This window comes from Salvelinus namaycush, chromosome 1 (genome assembly GCF_016432855.1).
Source record: "Salvelinus namaycush isolate Seneca chromosome 1, SaNama_1.0, whole genome shotgun sequence".
In the NCBI taxonomy this organism is placed as follows: Eukaryota; Metazoa; Chordata; class Actinopteri; order Salmoniformes; family Salmonidae; genus Salvelinus; species Salvelinus namaycush.
The window spans coordinates 276,091-287,315 of record NC_052307.1 but is presented as its reverse complement, the minus strand read 5'-3'; positions in this window follow the sequence as shown (position 1 = coordinate 287,315).

Sequence of the window (11,225 nt, the reverse complement as noted above, 5' to 3'; positions counted from 1 at the left end):
CCAGACTTCACTATATCATTAGGGGTGTAGTATATCCTATAGGACACCAAATTTGGTCAGAGCGACGCATTCAAGGCACGCCGATGACGCGGGCGTTCTTCACTTGATCGACTCTAACTTTGTCAAATGAGCACCAATCGGGGTTGAACAAAGCTAGCTAGATAGCCAATGAGCTGGGCTTCACGGAAACCCTATATCTGTCGTAAAATGTAGCTGCTAACCTTGTGCTACAGCATGCCTTTTCCTTTTGGACAAAAAGTATAAGAATATTCAGATTTATGAAGTTGTGAAAACTGGTTGTTTTGCAAATGTTGAACTTATAATATGGCTACTAATACTGGAAAAGCTAAATCAAAGTCCAAGTATACAGATTTTACGATATTCTTGCAGAAAAATGTAATTTGAATGCGAATGTCTCCTTCACGATATGACCAAATGTACCTGGGTGACTTCACACTAAATGTCATGTAGTTTGCGCATACTTCAAGTTATCCGTCTGAAACTTTGCACATACACTGCTGCCATCTTGTGGACACCATAGGAATTACAACTGAAATGATGGCTATAAGTGGGACCTTTCTGTTGGTGGTAGAAAAAACCCAGTTGTGTTGGCTTATCTTGCCAATGAAAGCTGGGGATGAGTAGGTGACCGTATGAGGGTCAGATTGGTAATTTAGTCAGGACACCGGCGTTAACACCCCTACTGTTACCATAAGTGGCGTGTTAACTTTAGTCACCACAGAGAGTGTGGACACCAGTTTAATGTCCCCATCCAAAAAACTGCACCCTACACAGGGCAATGTCTGAGGAAAGGACACCTCCTACTGGCCCTCCAACACCACTTCCAGCAGCATCTGGTCTCCCATCCAGGGACTGACCAGGAACAACCCTGCTTAGCTTCAGATGCAAACCAGCAGTGGGATGCAGGGTGGTAATCTGCTGGAAGACTGCACTGTCTTAACTGTTGTGAATGATGATCAACCCCTTTCCTCTGGTTGTTCTTCCAGACTCCTCCTGCTGTGAATATAACTGTTGTGAATGATGATCAACCCCTTTCCTCTGGTTGTTCTTCCAGACTCCTCCTGCTGTTAATAGGATCCGGACCCTACTGGAGAACAAGCCAGAATACGTAAGTGTCCTTCTAACTAACCCTCCTCTATCCCACTGAGATAATATATAACCCTCCTCTATCCCACTGAGATGATAATATATAACCCTCCTCTATCCCACTGAGATGATATATAACCCTCCTCTATCCCACTGAGATGATATATAACCCTCCTCCCCACTGAGATAATATATAACCCTCCTCTATCCCACTGAGATGATAATATATAACCCTCCTCTATCCCACTGAGATGATAATATATAACCCTCCTCTATCCCACTGAGATGATAATATATAACCCTCCTCTATCCCACTGAGATGATAATATATAACCCTCCTCTATCCCACTGAGAGGATAATATGTAACCCTCCTCTATCCCACTGAGATAATATATAACCCTCCTCTATCCCACTGAGATGATAATATATAACCCTCCTCTATCCCACTGAGATAATATATAACCCTCTATCCCACTGAGATGATATATAACCCTCCTCTATCCCACTGAGATAATATGTAACCCTCCTCTATCCCACTGAGAGGATAATATATAACCCTCCTCTATCCCACTGAGAGGATAATATATAACCCTCCTCTATCCCACTGAGAGGATAATATATAACCCTCCTCTATCCCACTGAGAGGATAATATATAACCCTCCTCTATCCCACTGAGAGGATAATATATAACCCTCCTCTATCCCACTGAGAGGATAATATATAACCCTCCTCTATCCCACTGAGAGGATAATATATAACCCTCCTCTATCCCACTGAGAGGATAATATATAACCCTCCTCTATCCCACTGAGAGGATAATATATAACCCTCCTCTATCCCACTGAGAGGATAATATGTAACCCTCTATCCCACTGAGAGGATAATATGTAACCCTCCTCTATCCCACTGAGATAATATATAACCCTCTATCCCACTGAGAGGATAATATATAACCCTCCTCTATCCCACTGAGAGGATATGTAACCCTCCTCTATCCCACTGAGAGGATATGTAACCCTCCTCTATCCCACTGAGATAATATGTAACCCTCCTCTATCCCACTGAGATAATATATAACCCTCCTCTATCCCACTGAGATAATATATAACCCTCCTCTATCCCACTGAGATGATAATATATAACCCTCCTCTATCCCACTGAGAGGATAATATATAACCCTCCTCTATCCCACTGAGAGGATAATATATAACCCTCCTCTATCCCACTGAGAGGATAATATATAACCCTCCTCTATCCCACTGAGAGGATAATATATAACCCTCCTCTATCCCACTGAGAGGATAATATATAACCCTCCTCTATCCCACTGAGATAATATATAACCCTCCTCTATCCCACTGAGATAATATATAACCCTCCTCTATCCCACTGAGATAATATATAACCCTCCTCTATCCCACTGAGATAATATATAACCCTCCTCTATTCTACTGAGATAATATATAACCCTCCTCTATCCCACTGAGAGGATAATATATAACCCTCCTCTATCCCACTGAGATAATATATAACCCTCCTCTATCCCACTGAGATAATATATAACCCTCTATCCCACTGAGAGGATAATATATAACCCTCCTCTATCCCACAGAGGATAATATAACCCTCCTCTATCCCACAGAGGATAATATAACCCTCCTCTATCCCACAGAGGATAATATAACCCTCCTCTATCCCACTGAGATGATATGTAACCCTCCTCTATCCCACTGAGATGATATGTAACCCTCCTCTATCCCACTGAGAGGATAATTTAACCCTCCTCTATCCCACTGAGAGGATAATATATAACCCTCCTCTATCCCACTGAGAGGATAATATATAACCCTCCTCTATCCCACTGAGAGGATAATATAACCCTCCTCTATCCCACTGAGAGGATAATATAACCCTCCTCTATCCCACTGAGATAATATATAACCCTCCTCTATCCCACTGAGAGGATAATATATAACCCTCCTCTATCCCACTGAGAGGATAATATATAACCCTCCTCTATCCCACTGAGATGATAATATATAACCCTCCTCTATCCCACTGAGAGGATAATATATAACCCTCCTCTATCCCACTGAGAGGATAATATATAACCCTCCTCTATCCCACTGAGAGGATAATATGTAACCCTCCTCTATCCCACTGAGATGATATATAACCCTCCTCTATCCCACTGAGAGGATAATATATAACCCTCCTCTATCCCACTGAGAGGATAATATATAACCCTCCTCTATCCCACTGAGATAATATGTAACCCTCCTCTATCCCACTGAGATAATATGTAACCCTCCTCTATCCCACTGAGATAATATGTAACCCTCCTCTATCCCACTGTGATAATATATAACCCTCCTCTATCCCACTGAGATAATATATAACCCTCCTCCCCACTGAGATGATATGTAACCCTCCTCTATCCCACTGAGAGGATAATATATAACCCTCCTCTATCCCACTGAGAGGATAATATGTAACCCTCCTCTATCCCACTGAGATGATATATAACCCTCCTCTGTCCCACTGAGATTATATATAACCCTCCTCTATCCCACTGAGAGGATAATATATAACCCTCCTCTATCCCACTGTGATGATATATAACCCTCCTCTATCCCACTGAGATAATATATAACCCTCCTCTATCCCACTGAGATAATATATAACCCTCCTCTATCCCACTGAGAGGATAATATATAACCCTCCTCTATCCCACTGAGAGGATAATATATAACCCTCCTCTATCCCACTGAGAGGATATGTAACCCTCCTCTATCCCACTGAGATAATATGTAACCCTCCTCTATCCCACTGAGATAATATATAACCCTCCTCTATCCCACTGAGATGCTAATATATAACCCTCCTCTATCCCACTGAGATGATAATATATAACCCTCCTCTATCCCACTGAGATGATAATATATAACCCTCCTCTATCCCACTGAGAGGATAATATATAACCCTCCTCTATCCCACTGAGAGGATAATATATAACCCTCCTCTATCCCACTGAGAGGATAATATATAACCCTCCTCTATCCCACTGAGATAATATATAACCCTCCTCTATCCCACTGAGATAATATATAACCCTCCTCTATCCCACTGAGATAATATATAACCCTCCTCTATTCTACTGAGATAATATATAACCCTCCTCTATCCCACTGAGAGGATAATATATAACCCTCCTCTATCCCACTGAGATAATATATAACCCTCCTCTATCCCACTGAGATAATATATAACCCTCCTCTATCCCACTGAGAGGATAATATATAACCCTCCTCTATCCCACAGAGGATAATATAACCCTCTATCCCACAGAGGATAATATAACCCTCCTCTATCCCACAGAGGATAATATAACCCTCCTCTATCCCACTGAGATGATATGTAACCCTCCTCTATCCCACTGAGATGATATGTAACCCTCCTCTATCCCACTGAGAGGATAATTTAACCCTCCTCTATCCCACTGAGAGGATAATATATAACCCTCCTCTATCCCACTGAGAGGATAATATATAACCCTCCTCTATCCCACTGAGAGGATAATATAACCCTCCTCTATCCCACTGAGAGGATAATATAACCCTCCTCTATCCCACTGAGATAATATATAACCCTCCTCTATCCCACTGAGAGGATAATATATAACCCTCCTCTATCCCACTGAGAGGATAATATATAACCCTCCTCTATCCCACTGAGAGGATAATATATAACCCTCCTCTATCCCACTGAGATGATAATATATAACCCTCCTCTATCCCACTGAGAGGATAATATATAACCCTCCTCTATCCCACTGAGAGGATAATATATAACCCTCCTCTATCCCACTGAGAGGATAATATATAACCCTCCTCTATCCCACTGAGAGGATAATATGTAACCCTCCTCTATCCCACTGAGATGATATATAACCCTCCTCTATCCCACTGAGAGGATAATATATAACCCTCCTCTATCCCACTGAGAGGATAATATATAACCCTCCTCTATCCCACTGAGATAATATGTAACCCTCCTCTATCCCACTGAGATAATATGTAACCCTCCTCTATCCCACTGAGATGATATATAACCCTCCTCTATCCCACTGAGATAATATATAACCCTCCTCCCCACTGAGATGATATGTAACCCTCCTCTATCCCACTGAGAGGATAATATATAACCCTCCTCTATCCCACTGAGAGGATAATATGTAACCCTCCTCTATCCCACTGAGATGATATGTAACCCTCCTCTATCCCACTGTGATAATATATAACCCTCCTCTATCCCACTGAGATAATATATAACCCTCCTCCCCACTGAGATGATATGTAACCCTCCTCTATCCCACTGAGAGGATAATATATAACCCTCCTCTATCCCACTGAGAGGATAATATGTAACCCTCCTCTATCCCACTGAGATGATATATAACCCTCCTCTGTCCCACTGAGATTATATATAACCCTCCTCTATCCCACTGAGAGGATAATATATAACCCTCCTCTATCCCACTGTGATGATATATAACCCTCCTCTATCCCACTGAGATAATATATAACCCTCCTCTATCCCACTGAGATAATATATAACCCTCCTCTATCCCACTGAGAGGATAATATATAACCCTCCTCTATCCCACTGAGAGGATAATATATAACCCTCTATCCCACTGAGAGGATATGTAACCCTCCTCTATCCCACTGAGATAATATGTAACCCTCCTCTATCCCACTGAGATAATATATAACCCTCCTCTATCCCACTGAGATGCTAATATATAACCCTCCTCTATCCCACTGAGATGATAATATATAACCCTCCTCTATCCCACTGAGATGATAATATATAACCCTCCTCTATCCCACTGAGAGGATAATATATAACCCTCCTCTATCCCACTGAGAGGATAATATATAACCCTCCTCTATCCCACTGAGAGGATAATATATAACCCTCCTCTATCCCACTGAGATAATATATAACCCTCCTCTATCCCACTGAGATGATAATATATAACCCTCCTCTATCCCACTGAGATAATATGTAACCCTCTATCCCACTGAGATAATATGTAACCCTCCTCTATCCCACTGAGATAATATGTAACCCTCCTCTATCCCACTGAGATAATATATAACCCTCCTCTATCCCACTGAGAGGATAATATGTAACCCTCCTCTATCCCACTGAGAGGATAATATATAACCCTCCTCTATCCCACTGAGATAATATATAACCCTCCTCTATCCCACTGAGATAATATATAACCCTCCTCTATCCCACTGAGATAATATATAACCCTCCTCTATCCCACTGAGATAATATATAACCCTCTATCCCACTGAGATAATATATAACCCTCTATCCCACTGAGATAATATATAACCCTCCTCTATCCCACTGAGATAATATATAACCCTCCTCTATCCCACTGAGAGGATAATATATAACCCTCCTCTATCCCACTGAGAGGATAATATATAACCCTCCTCTATCCCACTGAGAGGATAATATAATCCTCCTCTATCCCACTGAGAGGATAATATATAACCCTCCTCTATCCCACTGAGAGGATAATATATAACCCTCCTCTATCCCACTGAGAGGATAATATATAACCCTCCTCTATCCCACTGAGAGGATAATATATAACCCTCTATCCCACTGAGAGGATAATATATAACCCTCCTCTATCCCACAGAGGATAATATAACCCTCCTCTATCCCACAGAGGATAATATAACCCTCCTCTATCCCACAGAGGATAATATAACCCTCCTCTATCCCACTGAGAGGATAATATAACCCTCTATCCCACTGAGATGATATGTAACCCTCCTCTATCCCACTGAGAGGATAATTTAACCCTCCTCTATCCCACTGAGAGGATAATATAACCCTCCTCTATCCCACTGAGATAATATATAACCCTCCTCTATCCCACTGAGATAATATATAACCCTCCTCTATCCCACTGAGAGGATAATATATAACCCTCCTCTATCCCACTGAGAGGATAATATATAACCCTCCTCTATCCCACTGAGAGGATAATATATAACCCTCCTCTATCCCACTGAGAGGATAATATATAACCCTCCTCTATCCCACTGAGAGGATAATATATAACCCTCTATCCCACTGAGAGGATAATATATAACCCTCTATCCCACTGAGAGGATAATATGTAACCCTCTATCCCACTGAGAGGATAATATATAACCCTCCTCTATCCCACTGAGATGATATATAACCCTCCTCTATCCCACTGAGAGGATAATATATAACCCTCCTCTATCCCACTGAGATAATATATAACCCTCCTCTATCCCACTGAGAATATATAACCCTCCTCTATCCCACTGAGATGATATGTAACCCTCCTCCCCACTGAGATAATATATAACCCTCCTCTATCCCACTGAGATAATATGTAACCCTCCTCTATCCCACTGAGAGGATAATATATAACCCTCCTCTATCCCACTGAGATAATATATAACCCTCCTCTATCCCACTGAGATAATATGTAACCCTCCTCTATCCCACTGAGATAATATGTAACCCTCCTCTATCCCACTGTGATAATATATAACCCTCCTCTATCCCACTGAGATAATATATAACCCTCCTCTATCCCACTGAGAGGATAATATATAACCCTCCTCTATCCCACTGAGAGGATAATATATAACCCTCCTCTATCCCACTGAGAGGATAATATATAACCCTCCTCTATCCCACTGAGAGGATAATATATAACCCTCTATCCCACTGAGAGGATAATATAACCCTCCTCTATCCCACTGAGAGGATAATATAACCCTCCTCTATCCCACTGAGATGATATGTAACCCTCCTCTATCCCACTGAGAGGATAATATATAACCCTCCTCTATCCCACTGAGAGGATAATATATAACCCTCTATCCCACTGAGAGGATAATATATAACCCTCCTCTATCCCACTGAGAGGATAATATATAACCCTCTATCCCACTGAGAGGATAATATAACCCTCCTCTATCCCACTGAGAGGATAATATAACCCTCTTCTATCCCACTGAGAGGATGATATATAACCCTCCTCTATCCCACTGAGAGGATATATAACCCTCCTCTATCCCACTGAGATAATATATAACCCTCCTCTATCCCACTGAGATAATATGTAACCCTCCTCCCCACTGAGATAATATATAACCCTCTATCCCACTGAGAGGATAATATATAACCCTCTATCCCACTGAGAGGATAATATAACCCTCTATCCCACTGAGAGGATAATATAACCCTCTATCCCACTGAGAGGATAATATAACCCTCCTCCCCACTGAGATAATATATAACCCTCCTCTATCCCACTGAGATAATATGTAACCCTCCTCTATCCCACTGAGAGGATAATATGTAACCCTCCTCTATCCCACTGAGAGGATAATATATAACCCTCTATCCCACTGAGAGGATAATATAACCCTCCTCTATCCCACTGAGATAATATGTAACCCTCCTCTATCCCACTGAGAGGATAATATGTAACCCTCCTCTATCCCACTGAGAGGATAATATATAACCCTCTATCCCACTGAGAGGATAATATAACCCTCCTCTCCCCACTGAGATGATATGTAACCCTCCTCTCCCCACTGAGATGATATATAACCCTCTATCACACTGAGATGATATATAACCCTCCTCTATCCCACTGAGATAATATATAACCCTCCTCTATCCCACTGAGATAATATATAACCCTCCTCTATCCCACTGAGAGGATAATATATAACCCTCCTCTATCCCACTGAGATGATAATATATAACCCTCCTCTATCCCACTGAGAGGATAATATATAACCCTCCTCTATCCCACTGAGAGGATATGTAACCCTCCTCTATCCCACTGAGATAATATGTAACCCTCCTCTATCCCACTGAGATAATATATAACCCTCTATCCCACTGAGATAATATATAACCCTCCTCTATCCCACTGAGATGATAATATATAACCCTCTATCCCACTGAGAGGATAATATATAACCCTCCTCTATCCCACTGAGAGGATAATATATAACCCTCCTCTATCCCACTGAGAGGATAATATATAACCCTCCTCTATCCCACTGAGAGGATAATATATAACCCTCCTCTATCCCACTGAGAGGATAATATATAACCCTCCTCTATCCCACTGAGAGGATAATATATAACCCTCCTCTATCCCACTGAGAGGATAATATATAACCCTCCTCTATCCCACTGAGAGGATAATATATAACCCTCCTCTATCCCACTGAGAGGATAATATATAACCCTCCTCTATCCCACTGAGAGGATAATATATAACCCTCCTCTATCCCACTGAGAGGATAATATATAACCCTCCTCTATCCCACTGAGAGGATAATATATAACCCTCTATCCCACTGAGAGGATAATATATAACCCTCCTCTATCCCACAGAGGATAATATAACCCTCCTCTATCCCACAGAGGATAATATAACCCTCCTCTATCCCACAGAGGATAATATAACCCTCCTCTATCCCACTGAGAGGATAATATAACCCTCTATCCCACTGAGATGATATGTAACCCTCCTCTATCCCACTGAGAGGATAATTTAACCCTCCTCTATCCACTGAGAGGATAATATAACCCTCCTCTATCCCACTGAGATAATATATAACCCTCCTCTATCCCACTGAGATAATATATAACCCTCCTCTATCCCACTGAGAGGATAATATATAACCCTCCTCTATCCCACTGAGAGGATAATATATAACCCTCCTCTATCCCACTGAGAGGATAATATATAACCCTCCTCTATCCCACTGAGAGGATAATATATAACCCTCCTCTATCCCACTGAGAGGATAATATATAACCCTCTATCCCACTGAGAGGATAATATATAACCCTCTATCCCACTGAGAGGATAATATATAACCCTCTATCCCACTGAGAGGATAATATATAACCCTCCTCTATCCCACTGAGATAATATGTAACCCTCCTCTATCCCACTGAGAGGATAATATATAACCCTCCTCTATCCCACTGAGAGGATAATTTATAACCCTCCTCTATCCCACTGAGAGGATAATATATAACCCTCCTCTATCCCACTGAGATAATATGTAACCCTCCTCTATCCCACTGAGAGGATAATATATAACCCTCCTCTATCCCACTGAGATAATATGTAACCCTCCTCTATCCCACTGAGAGGATAATATATAACCCTCCTCTATCCCACTGAGATAATATATAACCCTCCTCTATCCCACTGAGATAATATGTAACCCTCCTCTATCCCACTGAGATAATATGTAACCCTCCTCTATCCCACTGTGATAATATATAACCCTCCTCTATCCCACTGAGATAATATATAACCCTCCTCTATCCCACTGAGAGGATAATATATAACCCTCCTCTATCCCACTGAGAGGATAATATATAACCCTCCTCTATCCCACTGAGAGGATAATATATAACCCTCCTCTATCCACTGAGATGATAATATATAACCCCTCTATCCCACTGAGAGGATAATATAACCCTCCTCTATCCACTGAGAGGATAATATATAACCCTCCTCTATCCCACTGAGATGATAATATATAACCCTCCTCTATCCCACTGAGAGGATAATATATAACCCTCCTCTATCCCACTGAGAGGATAATATATAACCTCCTCTATCCCACTGAGAGGATAATATATAACCCTCCTCTATTCCTACTGAGATAATATATAACCCCTCTATCCACTGAGAGGATAATATATAACCCTCCTCTATCCCACTGAGAAGGATAATATAACCCTCCTTCTATCCCACTGAGAGGATAATATATAACCCTCCTCTATCCCACTGAGAGGAATATATAACCCTCCTCTATCCCACATGAGGATAATATATAACCCTCCTCTATCCCACATGAGGATAATATATAACCCTCCTCTCCCACATGAGGATAATATATAACCCTCCTCTATCCCACGAGAGGATAATATAACCCCTCTATCCCACTGAGATGATATAGTAACCCTCCTCTATCCCACTGAGATGATATATCC